The sequence below is a fragment of the Mustela putorius genome, unplaced genomic scaffold (genome assembly GCF_011764305.1).
Source record: "Mustela putorius furo isolate JIRA1106 unplaced genomic scaffold, ASM1176430v1.1 tig00000589_pilon_pilon_pilon, whole genome shotgun sequence".
Classification (NCBI taxonomy): domain Eukaryota; kingdom Metazoa; phylum Chordata; class Mammalia; order Carnivora; family Mustelidae; genus Mustela; species Mustela putorius.
Window position 1 is genome coordinate 9,521,110 of NW_025421425.1, and position 23,697 is coordinate 9,544,806.

The following is a 23,697-nucleotide window of genomic DNA, read 5'->3' on the forward strand; positions in this document are numbered from 1 at the left end:
GTTGTAATCTTATAATATGCCATTGTGGATTGTGGATACTAGAAATGTTTTCCATTGTGGATACTAGAAATGTTGGTTTTACTACATACCAATGTTTTTTGAGCTCTATGATTCAGTCTGTTTTGAAGAGAAAAAAATATATTGGAGATCACTTGGTTAATGAAGGTCATGGACATTTATTTTATGTGAAATATTTAAGGAGATAATCATTTATTATGAAAAAATACTGAAGTATTCAAAGATAAAAATGTCACAAGTATAATGATCAGATGATTTATGGTAATAAGGCATTTACTTATCTGGTTTAGAGGTAATGATTTCATTATACAAAATTGAAAAACATAAAAAGACATTTCTGAACCATAAAATATCATACAAAAATCATAAATACCTATTATTAGTATTTTGGTATATTTCTAAATTGAAAGTCACACACTATACAATATATAGGTTTTAACAGGCTTTCTCCTGGGAACATATTACAGTTAATTACATATACTCCCAGATTACGAATTTCATTTATTATATAACATCTCAGCCTTTATATGTATCACAATTTAAATTATTTATCTTGACTCTATAGATGTTTCTGACATTTCCCTCTTATCATACATAATCAGATGAGAATCATAATTATAAAATGGTTTGTATGCTCTTTAGAGTTAATTCTTTGGATATATTTTTTGCTATACGGTTATTGCAGCAAAGGGTTATTTGACAATTATTTTCAAATTACTCTTCAGAAAAGGGAGCAGCATATTAGGAAATCAGAAACAGCAGAGTTGCTTACAAAAACTTAATTATAAAAAACAGATAAATTTTGATTTAATATATTCTCTAGACAGGAGGTATTACTCGCTAATTTAATGTATTTAATTATATTTATTAAATTATATCTTATTCTAGGTTTCTCAGGAAGTGGAATCTGAACCAAACATCTCTGGTGCTGTCATTTCACTCATCAGAATCTTAGAGAACATAAGGTGTAACCAGGGAACTAAAGGACAAGAGGAGGGTAGCCCAATATAAAAGCATTTTATCAAAGTGGATGCCACTCTAAGTGAGCGATTGTCCCAACCACAGGCATATATCACGGTAACCAGGAATACAATGTTTCACTTTCCTCCTTATACCACTCTACTTAAGCATAGATAAAAAGCCACACTAGTTGTGATGGCATTGAATGCCAGGTGTATCGCCACACACCTCCTCCACAGACATGCTTATTGCTCTTCTGCTTCTTACTTATTCAGGTACAAACACTTACCCTGAGGATCTGCTTTCTAGGATCATTCCTGATACTGTCTTTGCATAGTTACGTACTAAGCAGAACTTAAACTAAATGACATATATGCTGTTATTTTACTTGAATGTATAATTTAAAGGTGTAAGGGTCAGGATACAGTTTGAGCTGTTCGCAGGGTTAGCCATAAAATACATCCCAGGACTTACATTAGGAGAAGAGAAAGGAGCAGGATTTGTCCTCTGGTTCTCATTTCCTATTCATCCAAGTTTCATCCTGCATGGCATGAAGCCCTCACAGTCTCAGAATATGCATGCGTGGACATGAAGCAAGTTCTCACAATGATGCCGCAAGAAACTCTGGAACAAAAAGCTTATGCCACTGAAGCACAGTGCGGAATCCCAGGTGGTGACTGGGAAAGTAAGTTGGAGCCATGGAGAGCTACCGACTGTGGCAACATCGGCTACAAGAGGTAAGTGAAGAAGAGAGAACCAGAAATGGCACAAGATGGGTCTCCTACAGGTGGTCTGCAAGTTGGAGAGCTCTACACAGCAGAACCAAAAGTGGAATCCGGGCTACCCTATGCTGACTATGATTGATGCGCACCACTTTGTAAAATTTGAAAAATTTGTAAAGCTCATTCCAAGGCAGTCTCTATTTGGGTTGGAGTGGAGTGGTCCAGTTATACACCTGCATCATTAAAGATCTCTTTGGGGGCTATCTTCCAAGCACTTGTGGAGAAAAGTGAAAATGATGGCTGCATTAAAGAGTTCATTTAAGATATATATACATATATATGTATATATATCTTAAATATATATATTTATATATATATGGCTTCCACAAACATGAGAACAAGATCTCAGGAAGAAATATGTGGGAGTGGTAGAACAAAAGAAGAGCCTTAATGGGAAGCCTTGGATGATGGCAGTAACGTTTTAAGAGTAGGGTATACTCTCAAACAATATTATGTTAATAGATAGAGGAGTCCAGCAACCTACTAATCTGAATTTTCATTTTATGAACAAATGATGTTAGATAAGAGTTAAACCTCTCAGTATTTAGAGGACTAAAAGATAGAATCAGATCTTACAACTGGTGAGAGAGGACGTACTTAAATTTAATCAGTGTAAAGTTATGGGCAAAGGAGAAATGCCTTAGAGAAGGAGCAAAGTTTTAGCAGCCGCACCATCCTTGATGCATTTGCTCATAAAATAAAATAATCCATCCTGCTTTTGAGGCAAAACATTATATGATTAACAGAAGTAATCTGTTCCCTTGAAAATCCTGTTAACCATGATTTATATCTTACCATTAAAATTTCAAAAGTTGTTTATTATTGAGAAGTTCTCGCCAGACCTAATTTGGTCTTTTAGTGCATAACTATTCTATGTAGGTCAAGCAAAGAAGAGTACGTCTCTCCTTCTAGCATAACGATGAGAAAAATCTGCTTCAGCCTTGTTTATAATGAGGCTAGAGTGGGGACATTTATCATTCACCTCAGACCCCAGTATCAGTTGGAATTGGAATAGTTTTCAATGTACGATTTCCCTAAATAAATGTAAATTCCCATGGTGGTATCACAGTAATATTTTTGTTCTTTTATTCTCATTAAATAGCAATTCACAATGCTGTGAAATCCATCTAAGAAGAGGCTATCATGGCCCACGGCTGTGATGCTGGTCAGTCAGATGACTTAACCTGTCAACCTTCTAGCTACTAACCACATATATTTCTGCTAGAATCTAAAATATAGACTGCCACTACTCACATGTCCATGTGACATATTAACACAAAGAACAACAACAACAAAAATAGAGGGAGACACATTTCATGGAGAGAAGGCGATGGCCAGTGTTGGCGGAGTCCTATGGGAAACACTGAGGGCGGCCGGTGCAGGTGAGAAGCGTAGGGAAAAGAAGCTGGAAGAGCAACTATGGCAAGAGGGACAGAAACACCTGGATTCTCTCCCCTGAGTGTTATCATCACATACTAAAAAAATTTTTTTAAGCAAATGCATTCCATTTGACAATTATGTGTTTTCAATAGTTTAAGTTCTCTTTCTTCTCTCTTTCCTTCGAAGTCTTAACTGTTAGATTTCCCATCCGCTAGTATACAGCTCACACTTGCTCACATTGTCTATTTGAAGTCTCCCCACTGCTCTTTTCAGCCTGATTTTCACTCTCAGAAGTGGTAGCACAGGTAGAGAAACAGCCCACCATTTTGCCCTTTGGGGCATGCTTGTATAGGTCAGTGCCCTCCACTGCCCTTATCCACAAAGGACTGAGAATTTGCTTACGTCACCTGGAGCCAGAATGAGTGACTTCCCTGACAATCCACAATCCCATGTCACTCCCTTATTTGAGTGACCCTTCCCACAGTCCAGGCACTTTCGGGGGAAGATAAGCAGCTGTCAAGGATCGTCATCCATCCCACGCTGTGGTTTTCAAGGAGCAAAGATTCCATTTCCCGCTTGATGCAAATCTGAGAAGATTCCAGCTAGAAGCACTAAAGCTTGAGATGCCAGGAACTAGGACACAGTGTTCTTTTCTGCATAGAGAGCTGAGACTTTGAGGAAGAAAAGACTGTTGTGAATAAGGGAAGGTAGAGGACAGTGGTGATAATGCTGGAGCCCCTGTGATCATTGGCACTGTGACACAGAGCCCAGCAAGCTTGCTGTTGTTAATGGTGATGTGATTCTGTGCTCATTGCACACTATTGCTTAATAAATGGTCTTGAGTTAGGGGCGTCTGGGTGACCCAGTTGGTTAAGCATCTGCCTTTGGCTCGGGTCATGGTTCTGGGGTCCTGGGATTGAGCTGCACGAGCTCCCTGCTCAGCAAAGAGCCTCCTTCTCCCTCTTCCTCTGGCCCCTCCCTCTACTCCTGTCCTTGCTCGTTCTCAAATAAATAAATCTTTTTAAAAAAAGGGATCTTGAGTTAAATACATTTCTTAGGCTTTATAGTCCATATATTAGCATAATAAGCATATATTAACATGATAAGCTGTATCAGATATTTGAAAAGGATCTCTAAACTAAATTTAGCTTCCTCCCATTAGTTATAGAGAAATTATATTGATTAAAATTTTTTTTATGAATCACTGGGATGATAAGTTGTTGTTATAATATTTTGAATCTCTTCCAGCTAACATTTATTTTAGCCAGTATAATCAAGTCCTAAATAATTGGCTTAAATGCATACAGTGTTCATTCAAAATCTCAAATACTTGGAAAATAGTGGGCTGCAAAGAAAAAGTTATTAGTAAAATAGTGAATTTATCAAACCATTACAACTATCATCCTATTTTCATTAACTGAGAGAATGATCCATATCTTAATTTTAAGTAATATTTCATCTGTTTATGAGAAAAGCCTCATACCTTCCTTCACTCTCATGCATTCCTTCACTCTGCTTGAGATATATTTTGTTTCAAACCACTTGCATCAATTTTTATGTTAATAATTATATCATAACCTGTACTCCTTCTTATAACATATTAAATTAACATTCCGAAGTGTAACAGGTACACTGTTAAATAAAAATATATGTTAGAGGAGGTCGCTGAGAGGACATGGCCACTAGTTGACTTGCTAGCTGGACCTGGGCAATCAGAGGCTCCTCACCACCCCACCCTTCTCCTTAGAATTTGGGTACCGTTTGACTTCCCTCCTCCCCGAAGCTGCCCCAAGGACGTAGCCTCGAGATGGTAAAGCAGTGTTGGGACTATCTGGATGGTATTTGTGACTGAACCCAGTTAAGACCACTTCAGAAACTTTAAAGATTCTGGTGGATGGGTGTGTAGGGATCTACTCTTCTCGCAGCTCCCAAGACAAGCCTCATATGTGAATTTCCTTACTTGTTTCAACCTGCCACCTATCAGTCTGGAGTGGTCTTTCTCTTTCTTTAGCTCTCCCTGGCCCTCTCCAGGGTCAGTTTCAGATTACACCTGGGAAATTTCTTAAGAGTTTGTGAATCAACATTTGGTAAGCTGGCCAGGAGACCAAGGAAATGGGCCTTGGGAGTGAGGTATCTGTGGGGGAGATCCCAAATTGGCCATTGACCTCTGTGTGGGGAGGGATGGCCCTTATGTCAGATGTGTGGACCACAATGTGAGTATGGAGATGCCCTGACGACACCGGTCAGTTCAATCTGCTTGTCGGAGGAAACTACACATAGCACCCTGCTGCAGAGGAGAGAAGTACGTGGCTACCACAATGGGCTGGCCTCTACAATGGGCACACCAGCAGCCACCCATACCTGACTAGAGGCTGAAGCTTGAGTTAGCAAGAAACTGGAAGAAAACTGGAAGAAAGGCTGACATTAGAGAGGGATCCGGATGTCTAATTAGATCCGGATAGATCTAATGTCCACTACTGTGTTAGATTCAGGGCTGGCAGACAAGGTGAGAGAGCAGGATGAAAAGTCAGAGATTAGGTCAGAGATTAGTGTACAGTTTGCAAAATTAGGAGGGCGTATATGCCAGGGAGTAGGGTTATAGCACTTGTGACTAAGCCTGACTGGTACACTAAGAAGCGGATTCTCTGGGAAAGTGATGAGAGTGAAGAGGAGTATGTTGTGGTAATTAATAATGAAACGGATGAAATACCCCATTCCCTCCTACCCCAAATAAACAAAAAACAAAAGCATTGCAATAGCAACCCCAGGCAGTGGGACACCCCCGATTTAAGAAACATTCACGATGAGAGACAATACTCCCACTGATTATTCAGATAGCTGCTAAGTTCCAGAAAAAAGGCCAGAGGAAGTATCCAGACTTGCTTAGGGCAGCTGTGGGATACTGAAGGTGATAGTATTTCTCTGACCAGGTGAGAGGCAGAGAAAATGAGAAACATCTCCACATACCCTGCCCTCCGGCAGCACCTATGTGGTGTTTGGGGGATTCAGCCTCCCTTATGGACTGGATTATTCTAGCCTGCTGTGGGGCTTGGCCCAATGAGGGGAATCTCCCTGAGCATGTGGGAGCCTAGAAACATATAGAGGAGGCACAAGACATTTTTAAGGAGTTGAGAATGAACCAGAATGATTATACCTTTGTATAAGTTCAGACCTTCCCCATTTGCCTCTATCATCCCTGATGTCTCACATGCTCCAGCCCAGGCCTCATAGATATTCAGAGATATTCAGGGTAGGTGCTTCTCACAGCTTGCGTATAGGTTGCAGGTCAAGAGTGTCTCCAGGTGAGGAGCATTGGAGATGATCAGAGGCTTCATGCCGAGGTCTCTATTTACTCTACTCTAGAAATACACAAGGGTGAGAGCTCTGGTGGATCCTGGAGTTGAATGTAGTCTAATACAGTAACCCTCAGAAACATTCTGCCCCCCTCAGTGCCACTGATGCTTACAGAAGACAAACAATTATGGTCAGGAGGGTCCTTTTGACACCAAAAATTGGGCATACACCCAATAATGTGGTTTTTTTATCTGTGTAAGACCAGAGAACATATTGGACATTGATATCCCACAAGTCAAATTCTGCAAACCTCTATCAGTGAATTCCCCCTCTGGGGTAAGCAGTTAAACTAGCGCTGAGGGAGAGCACCAACTGTGTAGAATGGTTACTGTCAAATAATACAAACTGCCTAGAGGATGTAAGAAGTCAGGGAAACTATCCAAAAACTGTAACAGCCTGATCTGGATGATAAAACCAGACGGCTCATGGTGAATGACAGTGGATTACCAGGAACTAAGAAGGGGGCAGAAACCCTACAACCCCAGAGGTAATAGTTTCTAGCAGTGTGCGTGGTACTCCTGTATGTAGAGCCTCTCACATATTGGCCTGTGCAGCAGCCAGTGGGCTGAGCTCAGAGAAGTGTGGTTAGTGACTACTCATGAGTCTTGCCTGTTAACCCTATATGCCAACAGTGAGACTACTCTAAAAGAATTAGCCTTCAAGTTGGGCAATAGAAAGCCAAGGAGTAGATGATCATAAATAAGCCCCTATGGGAGCAAAGTTTGTGGAAAGACATTTGGGTCCATCCATAAGAAACTAAGGCAGTTCTCACTTTTTCATGTCCTAGTGCATAAGGGAACGGGACACCCCCGGGTTTTAGGATGCTGATGTTTTAGCTCAAGTATGAGTTTATCTACTGACCCTGAAGTAGGTATTGCAGATTGGATGCATAGAAAGAGTGGCCACCACAGTGCTCATGTAAGATGGCATATTGCCTACAATGCTGGATTGCTCTTGAGGCATAGTAATTTGGTAGATGCACTAACAACATGTATAGTGTGTTCTAAACAACACCCAAGACAATTGCCAAAAGAATCTGGGGCTATCTATTAGAGTTCCCAGCTGATATGGGATTGGTAAATTAATTATATTGGCCCCTTGCCTCTGAGTGAGGTTTCTAAATATGCCTTGGTTGTGGACACTAACATTAGACCTAACCCAAGTTTTCCCCTGCCATCATGCTAACTAGTCTGCTACCATTAGGGGGTTAAAGAAACTGACACTAGGTATGGATACCCTCACTGACCACAAAGTGATTAGGAATCACATTTTAAAAGCCATAAGGTGCAAGACTAGGTAAAACAACATGCCATTAAATGGAAGTTCCGTCTCCCCTATGACCCACAAGCAGCAGGGTTAGTAGAAAGGAAAAATTGAATATGAAAGCAGTAAATTAAATTGTTCACAGGTAAAACCACCTTGACTGGGCAAACAAAAGTATTGTCTCAGGCTTTAATAATTTGAATGACCAACCAGCAGGGCCCGCTTGCCCCTTATGCCAGCCTGAGGACCCTTGCTGAGGCACACAATACCATATAGGTGTGGAAGGCACAGAGAACAGCCATTGCCTCAGTTCTCATCATGGATCGACATGCTACTGAGAACACGGAAGTGTCACCACCCTTGGAAAAGGAATTATCGACTGGCATTTGCAATGGAATGTCCCCCCGGGATGGATGGGTGAATTCTGTCCCTGGGTGAGGGGGAGCTAGTCTTCATTGGCATCTTGTTGTCCTGCTGCAAGACAGTCCTGTTGAAACACACTATGCTTGGAATGAAACATGCACCATCAAAAGAGAGGAGAAGATAAAGGTCCTGGTCTGGCATGTCCGGCCTCCAGTCCAACTCCTCAGCCTGGCAGTTCTGCCTCCCTCGGCCAACAATGCTGGTATACACAGATGGGTCAAATTTCTAAATCTCCAGCCACATCACCATCTAAAGGTCAGGCCACAAGTGTAATTCTTGTAGAAGAGGAAGACCTTCGCATACAAGTTTCTATCACATTATCACATGTCTTTTCTGTCTTAGACATTTGCTGCTTCTGTGATATTCTATCACCTGATGGAAATACCTTTCTGCAGTGGGTCCACTCATACTAAGGATGAAATGATCTATTGAACTTTTGGATATGGTGGCAACTGCTCCCATGCTCTAGCTCCTCAGGATTGCTATGGTGGGTATCGCCTCTCCAGGGACTGGACCAGAAAGCCCTTAAGTAATAAGGCTAATAAGTCCTAATAAGTTAGGACTAGTACTCTTATTAGTTCATCTGGTTTATCAATACTGATCCAGAAAGCTGGTCTGTAGCACATAGTATTAATAACACAGGACATGGGTGTTCTTCCTCTGCCCGATAAACTATAAAGGCGGTCTATCAAATTGCTGACTAGAAAGGTCCTGGAAATACCACCACTGGAGCCATGGGTGGCTATGTTCAGGTTTGGGAATGACTTACTCCATGTTATTGTTATTTGGGCATCTAGGCATTCCTATGTTGAGAATAGAAAAATCACTCTGAACAGAATCAATCTAATTATACTGGAAACATGGGATGGATATCACTGTAGTCATACTGTCACATTAAGGGAGACTAACTGATTTGGCATTGACTGGTTGCACTGCGCAGGTATTTATTTGGTGACATTAAATGGAATCCAATGTTTGTGAGGCACAATATGTGGTTTCCATCTGAGTGGTTGGACCATCACACCCTCGGTTTTTCCTTGTTGCAGAGATGAAATCTGCTCCACAGTAATAACAATGGCTATCCAAACTCTCTCTTTAAAGCCAGGTAGGCATATTCTGTCTTTCACTGGCATGATCATTTGGCCACCACCTTTGTTCCCTCCACTGGCTTAGTGGATGTTATAGCACATACAAAACGCTTACCAGATTTACTCATCAAGCTTTGAGTAATAGCCAACAAAGTCTGTCCTTATTGAAACACTGAAATGCCTCTAATGAGAAAAGCTGTCCCCCAAAATAGGATGGGTTCACAAGGTGACACATATGCCATCACCCTAACCTAATGTTGCCTATTCATCCTTGATGAGTCTGCTAATTTATTATCTTTATTAAATCACATGAGGATATTTATGAATGTCATGACTGATCCAACACTCAGCCTGGGGAATTTAACAAATCAGTGGTTCAGACGCTGGATCTTGGTTGAAAAAGTTGTCAGTAATTTTGGAAATCATTTTCTTACTCCATATTTTCTCTTACATGTGCCTCCAATGCAGCCAGATAGCTACTTCTATGCTAATAAATCCCCTTGCTGACTGCTCAAGGCACATTTTGGAAAAGGGGGCATGTAGGATTACAAGAGCCAGTCATGAAGGATAAAGTATTGAAGGAGATTGTGAAGAGGAAGTGACAGCCAGTTGACCCTTGAGCTGGGCCTAGGCAATTGGAGGCTCCTCATCACCACCCCTATCCTTGGAATGTGGGTTCTGCTTGCCTTCCTTGCTCCCAGAAAAGTGCTCCAAGGATATAGCCTTGTGATAGTGTTGTGGTATTAAGGCCATATGGACAGTATATGTGATTGAACTCAGTTAAGACTTCTATATAGACTTTTAAGTTTGGAAAGCAGGTGCAGTGATCTATTTGTCTCGCGCCATCCAAGATAAGCCTTGTTTTTAAGTTTTCTTGCTTGCTCAAATTGCAGCCTACCAACAGGGGGTGGCCTGCCTCTTTCTCCATCTCTTCCTCCTCTGAATGCAGGGTCTATTTCCCATTACCTCCTAGGAGCTTTCAAATCAACAGTGTATCCTATGCTATTTTTCTAGATAGTAAACAAAACAAAGCAAAACTATGAGAACAAAGACTTCTTACTCTGATACTGGATTATACAATAAAATACATCAAAGCAAAGGGAGAATTATCCCTTCCTTGTGTAGTAGAATAGCTACTAGAAAGAATTTGATCCAGTAATCTGATCATGTGCTCATCCTTGAATGGATCATAGAGGTAAGCAGTGGGGGCCAGGGTATTGGCACCTTGATTGACGGTTTACTAGAAGAATAACCTGTTCAATGAATGTAAAAATGCTCTAATAAATAGAGGGTGATTTAAACATACACGGATGTGAGATGCAAAAAGGTTGGACAGCCAAATGATAATGGTGGTATTTAGTCAAGTGACTTAATCACCTTGTGTTGGAACCAATAGTCTATCTACATAGTTCTACAAGAGTATAGACTGTTGACCACCACCACTATGAAGGACTGAAATAGTACATTACCTTAATGACTAAATACTACATTACAAGTTAGAAGAAGAAACATTTCACGGAGACAGAGCACTGGTGCCTCAGATAAGCACACGAAGTACAATTCATGTTGTGTAATAATAGGGAAGAACCCAAAATGAATGTAGAGGTGGATCCAAACAGGGATGGCAGGAGGAAGCAGTACCCAGAATGTGACTGGAATAGAATTAATTGTTTCAAGGAAACGAAGATTAAGAATTCCACAACTCTATGAATGTAAATGAGTATATAGGAACATATTTTGTGATAGAATAAAGCCCAATTTTAACTGTAGAGAGAATAATTTAAATAGGACAGTAAAAGAGTTTCCTCAGTATTTAAAGTGCTTTCTGAGTCACCAGGCAGCACTGCATTTTGTATTTCCTAGAGGACAGAGCATAAACTTGATGCAGGCTCTTTCACTCCTGGGGTCGGTGGCAAAGTTAATATTCTGGGTTTAGACATAAAGAGTCCAGAATAGTTTGATCAAATAGGATAAGAAGAGAGGGTCACCTACTCAGTAACTCATTTGTCCAACCGAATTCTATATATATCTATATATCAAAGTATATATATAGATAGATGATATATAAATACATAGATAGAGGTATATATCTGTATAGATGGGAACATAGAGTTGAGGCCAACATACTTTCCTTCGATATCAAATATCAAAAAGCATACTGTAAGGAAAGTGGATAAAACATCAAATAAGACATTTCTATGGCTTTTTGTTTTAAGACTGCTTTTCTTTCGTTCTATTTGACCTTACATCTCATAGTCACAATACTGCCATGACCAGCAAATGGTCCTTTTTTATTGCTATAATCATTGAGGCTATACCATATGCTTTCTAACAGATGAACATGAAAAAAGTAAAACTAATCATTTAAATTAGTTTCGGGGATACTGTTCTTGGCATAGAACAGACTTCATGAATCTTTTGCAGCTATTTCAACTCGTAATGTACCAGCTTCTATAGACTTAACTCTCAACCTATCCTATATTTTCTTGACCTTGAACACTTATTAACATTTTATGATTCTGGAATAGTACTTACTCTATAATAACCACACTCTTTTATGATCTATTATAATAATAGATTATACAATTATTTTATAGGATAATATATTAAAATCCTCTGAATTTTTAAAAAGCTTTTGAGCACAATGTGACTAAGTCTAACAAGATAAAAGAAATGACCTAGTTACATTTGCTTAAACTTGGGCTTATCTCAACAAAAGGGATACCTAACTCAGCAAAATCCATCACCAAAATGACCCCTCCTCTCTAGTCCTCCGGGATAGGTGATCCTCTATCTTCAGGCTGATAAGAGGAACCAATATCTCTGTTTCTGTAAAGAAATCCTTCCCTCTTATCTCTATCCCAATAATTAACACACCAATATAACACAAACATTAACTTTCTTTTTGTTTTAAATATTTCATTGCAAAACAAACACCAGAGCCTCTTAACTACACTTAGCCGTTTTATGTTACATATTGCCATTAACACTGAATTTCAGTCATCACTATGAAATAAGCATAAATCTTAGAAGTCAAAAAAGAATCTTTTTGAGTTTCGTGGTTTGGTTTCAGGAGAGTGAAATTAAGTAGGTTTGAAGCCGTCTCTGGAGAAAATGGAGCAATAAAGCTGTTAATCATGTTTGTGGCAAGCAGAAATGCAAAACCTCTAAAATTATCGGAAGACTTACATCTAAATGAACATAAAGATGAAATAGATAGAGGTGCATAAAATATTCCAGGGACTTTTTACTATTATGTTCATTAGAGTTCCAGCTTAATGCATGCTTTATTGCCCAGAAATTCATTTCATTTGCATTTTAACTGGGTTTTAGTCAAGTTAATCCTTTTTCTTTCCTTGCTAAGAAACTATTCAGCAACTACAGCAAAATACTGAAAGAAGAGAAATTGAAACAGCCTACTTACACCAAAACTTAAATTTGTCACAGTTCACTGAAGAAAAGACCAAGTTCACTAGATGACATTATTTTAACACCAAGGAGTATCTTCTGTATTATGAAGTTTAGCTGTTAGATGAGAAGCAATTATATTCATTTGTGCTAAAGATTTAATATCAAGGGAAATTTCATAAAAATCAACATCTCATTTTTGCAGGAGCCAAAGCGATAGAGCAGTCACATATTTAGAAACATGCAATTAATTTTCATCACAAATTTCAATATGTAATGCCATGCATCATTTAAACAGCTGTGTAAATAAATAACAGTTTAACTTGTATTTTGAAAGTGCATGCAGTCAGTGCAGTAATATGTTGGCCTAACAGAAAGAGAAAGTTATTTTTTCATCATGAAAAAAAGTAAATTCATTTCCTAAATGCTGATGATTGTAAGGTCCACACGGAAATAAAATAGTTTGTCCACATGACAGCATATTGAAAAACAAAGTGATGATAACCTTAAGCAAAATCAAGGCAAACCAACATCTTGGCAAATCCCAAAGAAAAAGAAATGGAAGAAAAAGAAAAATCAGTAACATGGGGACAAATAAAGTCTTCAGACAAAAGGGAACTTGCTTTATTATTTATTTTGAAATATTTAATCACATAAGATAAAATAGAATATTTTGAGCAGCATTCCCATCCCATATCTGTTGAGAATCATCTCAAAGTTCTTTTTCTGTAAAATTTTCTTTTAAGGTTTTGCTATATCTCAAGGAAAGCTCAAAGTGTGTTTTCTCCATCATTAAAATTTGAGAGATAAAATGCCTGGCTTGTCCTGACTTTCATACCTTACTTACCTAAGCCATCATTTCAAATTTGGGATGCCTTTTTGTAAAGCTTTTGACAGCAGATCATCTGTGTGGAAGGATTGTTGTTGTTAATTACTATATTTGAAAAAATTTGTTTTTGTTTTGTTTTAAGATTTTATTTATTGATTTGACAGACAGAGATCGCAAGTAGACAGAGAGGCCGGCAGAGGGGGTGGGGAAGCAGTCTCCCCACTGAGCAGAGAGCCTGATGTAGGGCCCAGGACCCTGGGATCATGACCTGAGCCAAAGGCAGAGGCTTTAACCCACTGAGCCACCCAAGAGCCCCTGAAAAAATTTTTTAAGCTGTCAATCATTCCAACTATGCAATAAAGGTAGTTTGGTGGAAAACCCTACATTTGTTTCAGGCCTATCATTGCCTGAAGAAAACGGAAGAAAATGGTTTTGAATGATTAACTGATTGTTAAACAGAAACCCATGTTTTTCACCCTCTCCAACCCTCCTGATTTGTGCTAGATATAAAAATAAAGACTCTAAAAGAAAACAAAGCCATTCCCCTTTAAGAGTTAAATGCTCTTCATGACCAAAAGGAATTCTAGTGCAATCCTGATCTTCGGGTAAAACAGAGTCCTTACTCTTAGTCCAAAACTTTATTCCTACTGAGAAGCTGGTGGAAGCATCTACTTACCTAAGTGAAAGTATCACCAACTTAATTCATGGAAAGATAAATGTCGAATTTATTTTAAAAATGCATTTATCTTTGCTGAAGTGTTTATGATACAGGAGTGAGTTCCACGTAAAATCTACAAAATCATCTTAGTATAGGTCCATTATTAAGCTAATTGTCATAAAATTTTGATTTATAAGACCTTAAAACCACATTACTTAACTTCAAGTTTGTTAAATTTTTAAATTGTATCTATCTAATCTATTCATCTATTTATTGGATTAGCAATTTATATGAGGTTTGCATTCACTTTTATTTGCAAATGTTGGTTGACACTTTAGCCTATTGTCTCACAACCTTCTACAAAATAAAAATCTATTAGCTAATATTATCCTCATATATTTTTTTTTTTTTACGGGAAATTGAGATGAATTGATAAGATAAGCATACTTTTTAGGAGATAAGAACAGAAACAGAGAGAGGCAGAGACAGAGAACGAAGGTACAGAAATTAAGTCAGGAATAATAAAAGAGAATATAGAGGTGCCTGGGTGGCTCAGTGGGTTAAGCCTCTGCCTTCGGCTCAGGTCATGATCCCAGGTCCTGGGATGGAGCTCTGGTTAGGGCTTATGCTCAGCGGGGAGTCTGTGCTCCTTCCGCCCCTTCTCCCTTCCCTCTTCTCCCGTCTCTTCCCACCCCTACCACCCCAGCTCCTGCTCTCTCTCCCACTTGCTCTGTCTCTCTCAAGTAAAGAAATATCTTTAAAAAAAGAGAGAGAGAGGATATAAACAAATTGCACCGACATTTGAAAATGTGGATGTAATGGACACATATCTATTAAAGAACAAACCTAAAAACAGATGAAAAAAGAAATAGAAAACCTGAAAGTGAGAAGCCTATTACAATTAAAGAAATTGTAGTAGTGATCAAACACACACATACAGCTTAGATGATCTTGCCACTAGGTTTTATCAACCATTTAAGGTGCAACTAATTCTGAAATTTTATAAATCATTCTAAATAGTTGAAAAAGAGAAATCATGCTCCTTGACATTTTATAAATGTAGCAAAAACTTTTATACCAGAGACTAATAAAAAACAGTTTGAAATAAGATAATTACAGTATAGTAACACTTAAAGAACAAATGTGAAACTAAACTCTAAAAATATTGAGAAACTAAGTCCAACAATGTACTTTAAGTATAGTACATTTTGGCACAGTTTGATTCAATATCCATAATGGTGGTTTTAACAACTACCTACCACTGTTATAACTGGTCCAACTTGTGGATAAAGCTGTACACTTTAGGTTTTAACTTTTGAAAAGATTTTTAAATATTTGCTCATCAATATTTGTAATAAATATTCTCATTCTCAAAATATTTATGTTTAAATTACCCAGTATAAGGAAATAGCATAGAAATAAAACATATTTATTTTAAAAAGACATGCTTATAGCTGTATCTATACATCAGTGTATTTGTATAAGAAAATATATGCATTAAATTTTCAATAATTTTACAGGTTTTCATAACATTTAATAATCACTGCTGAACTTAATATACATTTCAGTGAGCATCATATATGGAATATAAAATGAATCCCCTGAAGATAAAATCATCCTATAAAATCTGAGTTATATTTAGGAAATTTCTAAGTTTTCTTTAAATCCTGTTTTCTGTTGAAAAAATCACCCTATAATAATTATCACTCAAATTATCATTCAGATAATGTTTACAAAAATGTTATTACTAAAATTAATGATTTATAGTAGTATATCAGAAAGAAAAATTAAATAAACTTCTAAAATTACAGCACAAATCCAGGTTTTTCAAGGAGAAGACATATCCAAATTTGAGTTCAATAGAGATATTTCCAAGATCCATGGAAATGGGTCACCTTTATTGACATTTACACCATGTTAGTAAGAGGTAATTGGGCTTATGGATACTAATATTATTCTCCTAGTTACAAACAGACGTGAACAAACACAGACATCTCCAAAGAAGGCCTGCCCTTACATTATTTATCACATAGAGAGTTAAAACAGAGGTCTCATTTTCTTCGGGAAGGTAGATATTGCCAACATTAATCTGAATTCCTATTTCTGCCTCTTAGATCTAGCATTAAAATAAAGGCTTCCTCACTTGGTAAAATGCATAAGAGGTGTCGGTGTTAATAAAAAATGGACACAAAGTCTTGTGGGGAAACATGCCTTTCCAACAGTGTACTACCACAAACATTTAGTGATTGCATCAATTTTTTTTATAATTCAGCATTTCTTTTTCTTCTGCAAAGAGATTGATGAATTTATTAGCAAGTAGTTTTGCCAAATCAGCAACTGAAATCACCATTGTTTTATTCATAAACTACTTTTTAAAAAATTTTTTTTATTATTTTCAGCGTAACAGTATTCATTGTTTTTGCACCACACCCAGTGCTCCATGCAATCCGTGCCCTCTCCAATACCCACCACCTAGTTCCCCAACCCTCCACCCCCGCCCCTTCAAAACCCTCAGATTGTTTTTCAGAGTCCACAGTCTCTCGTGGTTCACCCTATTTTTAATATAGATTGTATTTATTTATTTGAGAGAGAAAGAGGGAGAATGAGAGACAGAGAGAGAGCATGAGAGGGGAGAGGTTAGAGGGAGAAGCAGACTCCCTGCCAAGCAGGGAGGCGGATGCAGGACTCAATCCTGGGACTCTAGGATCATGACCCGAGCCAAAGGCAGTTGCTTTAACCAACCGAGCCACCCAGGCACCCTACACATAAACTACTTTTAAAAATCTTGGTACATGGTGCTTGGGTGGACCAGTTGGTGGGTTAAGCCTCTGCTTTCTGCTCATGTCATGATCTCAGGGTCCTGGGATCAAGCCCCAAATCAAGCTCTCTGCTCAGCAGGGAGCCTGCTCCCCCCTGCTCTCTCTGCTTGCCTCTCTGGCCACTTGTGATCTCTGTCTGTCATATAAATAAATAAAATCTTCTTAAAAAAAAATCTTGGTGCATGTAGTGTTGTATTTTATAGTCCGAGTCCTCTGAAAACTTTTACAAATAGATAAGTTACAGTATAAAGGATTGGAGAAATCAATGGTCACTCTGAACAAAATTTCAGAACATTAATATTAGACTTGATTTTATTGTTTTTAAATTTATAGGTGGTACTAGAACACCTAAAGCAATAATGAACAGTAAAATATTTAAGAATGTGCTAAATTATGTGCAATATAATTATTCCAAGTCCAAAATTAACTACATAAAATTCAATTATAAAGGAATATATTTTAATTTTGATTTTAATTTTTACTAAATTAAAATAGAATCATATGTAATGTTGATATCTATTGTTTAAAGTTTCCAAGGTTGACCTAGAAGTAGCTTCTTGCTCTTTCTCGAACCTCTGTTAGTCTGAGCTTACTCGCCTCCACTCCAGCCTTCACCACATCCATCAGGGTAACCCAAAAATCCTATAAGGTGCACACCTCCAACCCCATACCTTTGGTAGCTGCTTGTGCAGGTGCCCACCTGGCACCCACACCAGCTCCCTAGTCTTTTCCCACATGGCCAGGAGTGACAGCTTCAGGGGTATCCTGTCCTGCCAATCAAGCATGACATGATTGGGATATGGTGGGGCCAGGGGTATGGGGGGCATCACAGCTATCTCACTGAACCAGAGACTTCTGAGCCCCCTTAAGCTGGAAGTGAACCCCAATATCCAGGCTGTGCATACCCAAGAGAAGGAGAAGATTAAGACCCTCAACATCTTTGTCTCCTTCATCAACAAGCTGCGGCACCTGTAGCAGCAGAACAAAATTATGGAAACCAAGTGCAGCCTCCTTAGCAGCAGAAAACAGCTCAGAGCAACATGGACAACATGCTCCAGAGTTCCACCAACAGCCTTTGGCTGCAGCTGGGCACACTTCACTGGCCAGGAGAAGCTGAAGCCAGAGGTGGAGCTTGGCAACTTGCAAGGGCTGGTGGAGGACGTCAAGAAGAGGAGGAGATCAAAGAGCATGCATATATGCAGAATGAATTTGTCCTCATTGAGAAGGATGTGGATGAAACTTACATGAACCAGGTAGAACTCAAATCCCGCCTGGAAGAGCTGACCAATGAGTTTAGCTGAAGGTATGTATATGAAGAGAAGATCCGTGAGATGAGTCACAGATCTCAGGCACATCCATGGTGCTGTCCATGGACATGGACCGCAACATTGCAGAGGTCAAGGACCAGTAGAAGGACATCACCAACCTCAGCTGGTCTGAGATTGGGACCAAGTACCAGATCAAGTAAAGTACTCGAAGTTGCAGACATTGGCTAGGAAGCACCAGGATGAATTTTATTGCACAAGGATAGAGATTTTTTATATGAACCACAACATCAGCCCAATCCAGGATGAGACTGAGGACCTCAAAGGACAGAGGGCTTCCCTGGAGGCAGCCATCGCTGATGCTGAGCAATGCAGTTCAGGTAGAGCAGTGCAGGTAGACGGTTGTTAATGAAGCCAATGCCAAGCTGACCAAGATAGAGGCCACCCTGCAGCGAGCCAAGCATGACCCTGCAGAGAAACTGCACCAGTACCAGGAGCTTCTGAACATCACACTGGTCCTGAACATGGGAATATCGGCCACTTACTCCAAGCTGCTAGAGAGGGAGGAAAGCCTTTTGGAGTCTGGGATGCAGAACACAAGTATCCATACTCAAGTCCCCAGCAGCTACTCAGGTGGGTTGAGCTCAGCTTATGGGGATCTCATGAGCCCTAGCCTCACCTGTAACCTGAGCTCTTTCCAGTCCAGGTTCCTCTCTAGCAGAGGCTCCAGTTCCTTCAGCCCATGTCAGCTCCTCCCAGGCTATGGTTGTGAGGAAGATAGTCACCCACAAAGGGAAGCTTGTTTTTCAGTCGTCTGATGTCCTGTTCAAGTGAACAGTCACTGTGGTCTCTCTCAGCCTTCCTGCTTCTGTGGCCTCTGAGGGAAGGAGCTGTGCAGGGGAGAGCTGGGAACAGGAAACCCACCTGAGAGGCTCAGCCTCAGTGCTCAGCCTACGCTTGGAGGAACTCTACTGCCCTGGCTATCCCTTCTTGCCCATGCCCACAGCTAAAAGCCAATTCAAATGTCTTTTCCCAAATAAAGCTTCAGATGGCTCTGCCAATATCATCCCCCCATATTTTCCCCCAAGGTTATTTTCCAAATTGAAACTGGAACATGGTTCAATATATCATGATGTGCTTTTTGTAGCAAAATTGATTATGCCTCAATTTTAAAAGCACAATTTCCTTGGATATCGAGTTTTTTTCTTTTAAAAGATTTTATTCATTTGACAGAGAAAGAGAGAAAAAGAGAGTACAAGCAGACAGAGTAGCAGGCAGAGGGAGAGGGAGAAGCAGGTTCCCCGCTGAGCAAGGAGCCAGATGTGGGGCTGGATTTCAGGACCCTGGAATCATGAACTGAACCAAAGGTAGTCACTTAAGCAACTGAGCCACCCAGGCACCACAATATAGAGATATTTCTAAATTAATACTTAATGATTTTTGAAAAGTAAAGATCTTTCTTTTTTTAAGATTTTATTTATTTATGTGACAGACAGAGATCACAAGTAGGCAGAGAGGCAGGCAGAGAAGAGGGGGGGAGAAGCAGGCTCCCCGCTGAGCAGAGAGCCTGATGTGGGACTCGATCCCAGGACCCTGGGATCATGACTCAAGCCGAAGGTAGCGATTTAACCCACTGAGCCACCCAGGTGTCCCTGAAAAGTAAAGTTCTTAATCCTAAGATTAAATCCTAAAACATTATTAAACCTAAAATGCTTCACACCATAATAAAATAGAAAAAAAAGAATTGTGTGCTTGGATTAATTAAATACGTTTAACCCTGATATTATAGTCATGAAAAAATAAAAGAAATAAAAACTAAAAAAATATTCTATAACATGGCTTTTCTCCTGAAGAACCTCCTTCAGTTTAAGTAACCCTGCAGATTCCTGTTCTGGAACATTATGAAAGGATTCAATTTAAGAAGAATGAAAGTTATATGTTTCTTGATGAGATTAAAAATGTTAAATCTCTTTCTATTGTATGTTCAGAGAGAATGAATGACCAGTGATCAGGAAAGCAGAACTTCAGCTAGGAAATTAGGTATATATCTCAACACAGTCCGGAGTTAATTCTTGGACAAAATTGCAGAATTGCTGATTTTAGCAGCCTTTGTTTGGGTGGTGGAGTAAGGAGAGGAAAGTATACTGCAAAACAAAATAACTATTGCTTCAGACTGGTTTTGGATCTTGGTCATCACTTCCTTTTTATTATATAATTAATTCTGTCCCATCTCTGTGTAATAATGGTTGGGAAGCACAGTGAGAAAGCATGGTTTCTGTAGAAATTACACAGAAGATGCCAAAATCCAGATAGTATTTATTACAATCTTAGGTCATCTTATGATTCCTTGCATAAATAAATCAATTTCTCTAAACTTAGTAACCTAGAAATTAATATATATTTCAATCAGGGAATAGTTCCATCCCTGGCAGGATCGACCAGAAAAACTGTTATTATAACACAAAGTAAATATAAAAACATGATAGCAAAATAACAATATCTTAGAATTGGTATCATATTATCAACAAGACCTCACTCAGAAAACCATCTCAGGCTTTTGTCTGGGAGTATCATTGATATTTCTAGCTCTCGGGTTTTTTTTTTTTTAAGATTTTATTTATTGATTTGACAGACAAAGATCACAGGTAGGCAGAGAGACAGGCAGAGACAGGGGGGGAGGCAGGTTCCTGCTGAGCAGAGAGCCTGATGTGGGGCTTAATACCAGGACCCTGAGATCATGACCTGAGCTGAAGGCAGAGGCTTAACCCACTGAGCCACCCAGGCACCTCAGCTCTCAGTTTTCTGTGCACCTGTGGGGTCCATGTTTCTCAGTCCCCTTGTAGTTAGTGGGGCACTTGCCCAGTACTCACCAATAGTCTGTAAATAAAAATAATCTGTGTAATTTTTAGGAGGATTTATTTCGGAAAACATGTGAGCATTTAAGTTCTCAGTGTCCTGTGCTGTCCAAAAGTCCATGTTTTGAGACAGAGGAATAATATGGTAGAAGCAGCTGAATTACTAGAAAAAAACTTAAAAAAAAGTTACCAAACTCAGACTGTACTTGCTATGAGGAAGAAATACACCTCTGTTGAATTAGGTCACTGATGCTTGCTTTTGCAATATTACCTTGTCTCTGGACTAACAAATTATTTCAGTTTTAGGATTTATTTTGCACACTCCTGGGTCCTCAAGTTTTTAAGATTTAATATTTCATAACAAGTATTAATTTTGTTACTAAAAGTATACTGTGCAAAGTGTAAAGGACAATGTTTATGATGGAACACCCAGAACAAATTATGGTGATGACATGACATTGTTTTCAGGTGTGTGGTCATTCCAGTATTTACCATGCTATAATATATTTCACAACCTTGAATAAAATATCCTTCTCTGTTCTTGTATTTTTTAGCATAGTTTCTGATGATTAATTATAAAAGTTTTCCATAATAGCAGCAGACTAATATGATTGTAATGATTCATAGTATGAAAATGTCATGGAATTTTCAATACATAAACTATCTAAAGGATCTTCCCATTATAGGTTTTGTATATATCAATCTCCTCTCTATGGTATTTGCTCAGTCTTGAAATATTGTCATCCACCACTTGTAGCATATCTGCCTTCACGGGCAAGAGCGATTTTATTCCTGGTACTCACTGTCGTCTCTAAAATACAGGGTCTCCGATTTTTAGTCATTAGTGTACCAACATACAAATCTGATCTGACAGTAATAAGAAAGCCTCTGGCAATGTTATTTTCTTTCTGAAAAATCAGTAAGTCTGATATAGAATTTTAAAAGTGACTAAATCGTAGAAACATTTGGTGGTGAGAGTATTTCCAAATTTCTTATGTAATAGATACAGAGGTTCTGCAGGAGCTGGGATGCCATGAACAAATGTGCATGTTTCATAGGAAAGCTAAGAACTTGGACTAGATCATTACTGTCATAGTTTTATTTTTTGAAGAGTCTTATTTTCAGAAAAATATTTCTCATCATCTTTTTGTCCTCAAAAATGGGAAAAACAAAAACAATGGCAAAAAGATGATCAGGATGTTTTCTGTAACTCAATGAACTCGATGGGCCCTTCACTAGAATTTTGAGATGAAACATCAGGTTTCCCGAAACTTGTGAATGTTCTTTGCCCATCTTACATGAAGACACTGTTTCAAAACAAAAATTTATACACTTGGAATAAGTTACATATTTGCTCATACTCCTCATAAGAAAGAGAACAATTTGGTGACAGTGTCATAATTATTTGGGTTTATTGAAACCTAGTGGCTTGGCTCTATGGAGATGGGAAAGCTGGGACGAATAGCACTAATCTATTTGGGTGGCAAATCTTTAAGGACTCAATGAACACAAGACAACGACTCATTTCCAGACAGGATAAACAAGGTATTCTAGGTAGGGAACCTCTTGGGATTAAGCTTTGTATACACCATCTAATGTCTGGCTGAAAGTATGGGAAATAATCTAGTTTAGAGTGAGTGGCCTAGTAAGTGTGGGACAGAGCACCAAGAAGGGTTGAATTAAGGAGATGCCTTCAATTTCCACACAAACTAAATGAGTTAGAAAATCAAACAAAACTTGAAGAAAATAGTGAACACTAATATAGCAACATTTTTAAAATCATAAAACAAATCAAGACATATAAAATTATGGGCAAAATCCTTCAAGTATTCCTCAGGATTGATTCAAGATCAGTCCTAGTGTTGGACAGGTGAGTCTTGTATTGTAGTGACCATATCTTAATATGTGCAAACAATAAATTATCAATAAAGACAAAAATCAAGGTCCTAGAAATTGGTGGGTGAAATAGAAGTAATATTTAGGTAAAAGCTAGAATGTGAAATAGCATGGAATTTCTAACTAAAACAGAAGCTTTGTTTTACATAGCAAAATGGAGTTAGAGTAAATATCCTCAGCTTCTCAACTATGCCAGAAAATTTGTGAGACTAAAGCTAGGTTTATTTCAAGACTTAATTTCATTTGTATTCATTATTTAATTATTATCTATAATTTTTATATCACACTTTTATCTATGTCATGTCAATATATTCTAAAATATATTTTAAAGTGCCTTGGAAAAGATTATCATATGAAATAAAATAACATCTGTAAATCTAGATACAGAAAATGAGCAAAGAAGAGTTTAAGACAGTTGGGGTTTAAGAGGTGATATACAGATCCAAGCACAGTCAGCGGCTAAATAGCTTCCTTCTTAGCTCTAGGCTTTCTAGCTACTATCTAGGAATTTTTATAATTCATACAGTTCACCATATTCATAAGATAAGAATAAAATTATATGCCCTATAGCATTATACTTTCTTAAACTAAGACTCAGGAAGAATTTCCCACAAGAGTCTTTGAGTAGACATGAATAATGTAAGAAACAATGACCTGATTAAAAATATGTTGATGAATATTAAATATGAACTGTCTTTA

General features: G+C 38.5%; 1 pseudogene; it reads left to right on the top strand.

Moving 5' to 3' along the window:
- Window positions 1–1,566: 1,566 nt before the first annotated feature.
- LOC101681275 lies at window positions 1,567–19,081 on the top strand (annotated as a pseudogene).
- Window positions 19,082–23,697: the final 4,616 nt, after the last annotated feature.